The sequence below is a fragment of the Polyodon spathula genome, chromosome 4 (assembly GCF_017654505.1).
Source record: "Polyodon spathula isolate WHYD16114869_AA chromosome 4, ASM1765450v1, whole genome shotgun sequence".
NCBI lineage: Eukaryota > Metazoa > Chordata > Actinopteri > Acipenseriformes > Polyodontidae > Polyodon > Polyodon spathula.
In genome coordinates, this window is record NC_054537.1 from 64,512,120 (window position 1) to 64,519,540 (window position 7,421).

The following is a 7,421-nucleotide window of genomic DNA, read 5'->3' on the forward strand; positions in this document are numbered from 1 at the left end:
TTAATTTGCCTAGTCAAATTATAGTTTGTTTTTTTTTAAATGAAATATTCCAATGGTCATGTAAAAAAAAAAAATGAAGTTAGGTCAAGAGTAATTATAAATGTGAAAAATGATCAAATTTAAGAAACTGTCTGAAGTTATCTTAGAATTCTGTTTGACATTTTAAAATTATGAATATTTGATTTATTAATATCTATTCAACCAGACCCTTGATTTGTCTATTTTCACAGCCCATGAGCATCCCATGTATTTTAAGAATGACCTGTTAATTAAAAAAACAAAAAGTGTACTCATCCAAAGTTACGTGTATATGTAAGGTATATCGGTCCCTAATAATTGGGATTTTGCCTGCACCTCAAAAAAAGTAACTAGGTTTCAAATATGTTGATAATGTGTTGTGGTGGCCTGTCAAACATAAATACAACTAAAGCCATCAAGGCTTGTTATCTCAAAGTTTGTAAATAGTGGCTTAACTGATTGAAACCAGACGTTATACAATTTTCTTATATTTTGTTACAAGTAACAGTGTCACTGGTTACCAGATCTTTTTCAAATTACTCTTTTCGCATTTGCTTTTATAATCAGGTGAAATGTTCCAGACAGTAAGAGAATACAATTGGATGCAATAAATAATGTACTTTTGTTAAAATAGCAGGAGTCTAAAAGCACATCAGTCTTGCATAGTTGTAATGCAATGAGCAGAAAAATACGATGATTGTCTCCTAACCCATCCACTGAAAAAACAAGGTGTCTGCTGCATTCAGCAGGGTATTATGTCTTGCGCACAAGATAATAAGTGGTGCTCATGAGATGAATTCACCCCTTGTCCTTTTAGGAGTGTCGTATGAATGCATGTGTTTCCGAAGAGATTTCCAAATGCTGCCTTGATTCTGTGAGCCAAACCTTGTAATTAAAAGTTTTAAGCATTACTGTTTGGTATTCTGTTCTAAACCAGATGTGAGTCCCAAACTAAAGGGATACTTGAGCTGAGACCTCCAGGCAAAACAGGTACAGTTTTTAAAAAAGGTTGAAAAACACTGCAGGGGTTGAATGCAAAGGAATCAGGCTCTTAATTTCTACAAAATAACTTTAAGAAAATGTTTGGCTACCCTCAGTAAAAAAAAAAAAATCAATAAAACAAAAAATAGAATGATTCCCGAGCAGTATGGTACACATACAAGCACTAGTTGGTATTTTGAATAAAGAGTAAAGCAGGCCTTTTTTGGTCTAAACAAAATGGTATAATCTGAATCTTGTACGTACAGAAACTGTCTCGTACGTACAAGATAATCCCCTTCATTTTTGTTTTCACTGTGCGGTTTATGGCTTTTGTACATTGCTTTAAATTCTATACAGTACTTTGATTTGATATTAAAGAGCAAGTAGTTTCAAATTACATTTTCCTATTTTTCTGTCCTCTGACCCTTTTTTATTAAATCAAGCTCAAAATTTGTGTTATTTGGAGTGACTCAGGCAGATAAAAACAGCCTCTATACTTTGAACATAACTGTATAGAGAATCTAGACTATTACCACACTTTATCCCTTGGTTGTAATTTCATTATTCTTGTTTCTTTCTCTAATAATACAGATAATCTAGCATCATAGTCTAAACACATTTTTCAATATACATACATTTCATGTCTTGCTAAAATCTTTTTAGCTTTTGGGCCGGCTCCCAAATGCTAAAAAAAAGATTAATTGGTGTTTCAATATTTGCTTTTAAATAAATTTTCTTACTGTTTCACTGTGCCCCCTTGTGTTGAAAAATATGTAGGCTTGTGTTTTTTTGGGGTTTTTTTGTGTACATAGTGAACTTGTATATGAAGGATCTGTATAACTAAAAAAACAAGAAACAAAATCTGGTAACCAGTGATACTGTTGCTTCTAATAAAATATAGGAACATTTGTTTTAAAGCCCGGTTTAATTTAAGCCATGTGACAGAGAAAGTTATAAATCTCCCTTCCGACCCGTGAGGTTGCTGTGTAAAGGGAAAAGAGTGCCCCAGCCTGGATGGCTTGACAATTCATTCCAAGGATTAGGTGGAAGTCGGCCATCTTGAAAGGGGGCTGAGCAATGGTACACCAAGTCATTGCCCCAGAAGGAAATGTGGCAACCGTGGATTGGAAGAGAAATGGCTGCACTTGCTGACCAAGGGGGTGTGACTGACGGTACAAAAGGGGATGTGGCTAAGTATTCTGTTCCTTTGTTATGGTTGCGAGCAAACTGCTACAGGAGAACCAAAAATGTACCATGAGTGTTTAGTGTTTATTTGTTTAAACATGTCTAATTCTACATGCTTCTTGTTATTAGATGGCTAACACATACCGGGAGCTGTCACTTAAGGTCAGCACCAACCCAGACAGCACTTCTGTGCACTAATAAATTGTATTTCACCACTTGCACGTTAGCACTCACTCTGGACTTGTGATCATGTGTCGTTGTATGTGTTATACTATGTTTATTATTTCGGCACTGTAACCTGTTGTTTGGGACAGTGCAATACACATTGCTGTGTATTGCCTGGGATTATTATTTGTGGTCGCAACACCGAGATTACAAAACCAATAAACAACTGTTTGGACCGTGAACTTTTTTTTTGACAAGCCATAACAAAATTATCAACATATTTAAAACCTTTTTTTGAGGTACAGGCAAAATCCCAATTTGATACATATACATTCATATACAATTTTATAATATTAATATAATATTTTTATAGTATTCCTTACATATACACATAACTTTGGATGGGAACACTTTTTTTTTTTAATGAACATGTCATTCTTAAAATACATGCAATACTCATTGAATCCTTATCCATACAACATTGAACTTTATATTCTGTATATCAATAAGTATTATTCATAAATTTAAAATGTCAAACATGCATTGAACTGTCTGGCTCATGCATGGTGCTGCAGGAAGAGGGCAGCAACCTTATAAGAGCCACCTGTCAGTCATGGCGATGACACGGAGAGGTGGGGAAGAGGGTGTGTTGGCTTTCCCTCTCTCTGAGTGTCTGAGAGGTGGGCCTTGGGGGATTGCTTGGCCCATAAGTACTGTGCTTGGCTATGCATTCGGTTGGCCAAGATATGGGTTACCCAGAGACGCCAGCTGAAGAGGAAAGCATAAACGTAACAGGCAAGCACGGCTGAAAAGCCAGCCTTAAATAAAGAAAATTATAATTCCAATAAATTGTTACGTACCTGAAGGGGATGTGTGTAAATAGTGGGGAACCTTGGTCACCCCAATGTATAGTGCATAGTGTAGGACAGAGACCCGAGCTGACAGACTTGGCGGCAGTGGAGACACTCTGTAAGCAGCACCTTTATTTTGTAGTTTTATTAGTGTTTTATTTTCCCTTTTTCGTTCACCTGTCATTTGTTATTATTTCAGAGCATCTGTGAGTGCATCAGCATTTGACTGTATTGGTATTACTGTGGACCTGTCTACCGTTGTTGGAATTCTTGCCATGGACAACAGCGCCCTCTGCGGGCTAAAATAAATCAAACAGAAAATAATAAAACTGGGCACCAGTGCAGTGTTTTCAACTAAACCTTCTGTCTCCAATGTGTGTCAGTGAATTGCCCACCTCCCGTCCACAATCATACATAATTATTGTTTTTTACTCTTGAGCTAACTAACATTTGACTAGGCAAATTAAGTAAATCCTGTTCCTATGGCATTGTACAAACATTAAGCACACATTTCAAAGCCAGCACTGAAGAATAAAAGGAGAAATCCTCTGCCTACCATGTTGGTTCATTTTTCCAAAGTTAAAAACAGGGAGATAGAGAAGTATACTGCAAAATCCAGTCACCAGGTCCTTATACAGTTACTTTCAATTTTTGAGGGAATTTGTAGATCTTCTAGTCTTTGATGACCAGCTCTGTGTAAAGGCTATTTTACTCCAGTTTAGCAGGGCAGCTGTTTCCCTCTCTCTCAGCTGTTTTATCTGTTCCATTAATAACAGTGATTGAGAAGAATTACATTTCGTTTGTTTAGACAAGGAAGCTGATTTCCCCAGACAATTTAGAGATGTGGAGCAATATCAAAATCACTGATGTCTTTAAAAACAATTATGCAACACTATGTACTTCACACCATCAGTAAGTAAAGTAGTATGTATAATATTGTAAGAGTCACAAGGTATTAATAAACACTATTAACACGATTTTACACAGATTATATTCAAAGCTTGGAAATTTGTGAGTATCTTTTAATACTACAGTAAAGCCTTGTGTTGCAATATGTATAACATTTATAAATAAGCTTGTGTAGATTTAAACTCACGTAACCATTTTGTATTTTTAAATAACAGAGTGATATACTGTAGCAACGCAGTGGTCAGGAGATAACCCATCTATGTGTCTCTGAGATGCACTTTAAATAAGATGGTACACAATGGCTGTAGGTGCAGTCAAAACTGAAAATTAATCAAACAAAACCCTAACTTTGTTTTGGAGAACTAACTAAACACAAAGATGTTCTTTTCCTGTCTATGTCAGGCATGCTAATCCTGTTACCCCTAAAATGAACAATTGTCACAATGCCAACACTCGAATTACACTCGAGTTTCCACACATTATTATTATTATTTATTTATTAGCAGACAAAATTATCCAGGGAGACTTACAATTGTTATAAGTTATCACAGTACAAAGTATCGCATTATAAAATATCACATTACAGGTTATCACATTATAAAATATCACATTATAGAATATCATAATACAGACAAGAGCAGATATGAAAGTACAATAAAATCAATTCAAGTAAGAGCAAAATAAAACATACAGCAACTTATAACAGCGAATTCGACTAAGTACAGTTATAACTTATAGTAGCTATTTGCTTATATGAATAAAGTCCAGTAAGAACAAGTAGTAAGTATGATAAATTGATGAGAATGATTTCAAATAAGAGCAATTACAGAAAACATGAGTACAGATACCTATAAGAGTAAAATCAAATACAAGCTATAGTAAGTAGTTATAGGTAGGAACAGTAGCTGAATGCAGCAAAGTATGGAGTCATGCAGTGCAAGTACAAGCTGATGCAAGTACTGGTCAAGCAGGTGCCTGTGACAGTGTGGCCAATCATTCAGTTTGGTGCAGATCAAAGTGAGTAAAAAGCCAACTTCAGCCTCGTTGAAACAAACGCCATCCATTCGAGTCTCAATCTCTTGGACGTAGTGCGATAAATCTGCAACTGACAAACACGTCACAGCGAAGTTTTCCATTTTTGCTGTCTCTTGTTTCCTCTTCTACATTTCCTCTATCCACACATCAGCACACGGGTACAGACCTCTTGCATCAGACCAATTGTAACAGGCTGCACATGCATTAGAAATCTCACCTCCATTTCCTGCATTTCCCGTATTGTTAGATATTTCTTTCTCCTCTGTGGTTTCCTTGTGTGTCTTACTGAAAATAGCGGCTATAACTTGTTTCACTGTCATTGCTTACTCATTTGTGTTTTTATTTCATGTTTAAACTCCAGCGAGCAGCAAACGAGCGCCTCACAAACTAACGCCATGTTATGCGAGCGGTGTAAATAAACCCTTTTTCCTTAGCTACACTTCCTAGTTACACTACTTTGCAGCTTTGAAATACACCTAACACAAAGTACAAGTAATATCGTTTTTTTCAAATGAGAAAAATGATAAACAAATTTCAATTAAAATATTAAAACATTTAGAAAATTATTGGGCTCAGCTCCGCCTTGAATGGACATCCCTGCGTTAAATTCTCACGCTGTTCTATTATTAAAGTACGATTCACATTGTAAAATGTGTAAGTCTTATTCAACATATGAACATTAAGTTATCTAATATTTATTATTGCTTTAAAATGTACAGAGTAAAATACTCTGGCCTGCCTACTGCTAATTCCCCACCCCCAATCTGGCCCCTCCAAATTTAAAAAAGTAGTTGAAGAGCCCTGCTCTAACTAAGACAACTCTGTCTGTCCAGGGTATACGAGAAACACATGCAAGCAGTTTTACAGCAAGTACAGCATAAACCAGTCTGCGTTGTTGCAGATGAAACTACAGGTGGGTATTTAATCTGTAATTTTATGAAAATTGTATATTTTTGTAATTTTGCCCCTCGTTTGACTAGTCTGTATATTGCAATGCCAGCAATAAGCTATTTTTTCAAAATGTCTTTGTTGACTGACCTACAGTACATTGTTACAAGCAGACTGCTTTAAGAAAGATTTTTCTTCCTGAAAACTACAGTATCTCAGGGACTTCAATAATTTTTTTTTAAAGAAAAACCCAATAGCTTTTTAATATAAAAATGTTATTTATGTTGAAATTACGTTGTTAATTCTTAAAAACAGAATTGGTCATTTTGAAAAATGGAATTTGCATTTTCCAAGAATGGAAAATCAGGAGCCCTACATAGTATCCCGCACTGTGACATTCAATAAAACACAGGTCTTGTTCCATGTAATGATACCACCTTTGTGTTAATCCAGTGTGTACAACTCTAGTTACTGTCACCTGTCTTACCACCACATCGAACTTTAAAATATGAATTTCAGGCAAATTACATGAAAAACTGCCTCTATTTTTTTTTTATTTTACCACATTGCCGATGACGTACCCATCCTCGAAGGATGGATTAGAACCTTGTCTGTCCCAAAAACACAGAAAAAATTCTCTGCCGGGGCTGTGGTTCATTGCCAAATGTGGTACTCAGATAGTCTGTATCACCTACTGCATATGATGTCCACATTTTTATCCCTTAACCACATTTGGCACGAGTTTATCAATAATCACTCGCTATTGACCACACAGTCTTGTAGGTCCCCCCGCCACCACCTTTTATAACCGGTACTGCAGATTGAAACAGAAAAGAACCCCAAATTATTATTATTCAGAGAATCAATGCAGGACAAGGAGAAAACAAACAATGTATTTAATACATAATAATTAAAACAATGCTGCACGACAAGAGTGCAATTTCGGTAAACAGTATAGATCAGAGCTAGTCTCTGACCCTCAACAGCAAAACAAATGTAAACCACTTCAATCCAAAGCAATACAATGCCAAAATAGTCATTCAACATACAATAAAACAAACAACAAGAAAATAAACAAAGAACCTAAAAAGTAACCCTAAACTACTAATGTTAAATACCACTCAATAGACAATGAACACATAATAAGTAGCTATGTGTTTAGAGACCAGCCCTAACCCACTCTATTACCACTTAAATATCACCAAGGGGAAGGGGGACTTAAATAAGCAATAGCTTGAATATCTTTATTATGTAGTAAAGCCTAACATAATTAATTACAAGTAGAAAAAGAGAATAGATGATTGTTAAAAATGTCCCTATTCTTAAATTACAAGCAGTATAATATACAGTAGCATCCAGTCTAAAAAAAGGAAAAGCAATTTAAATAAG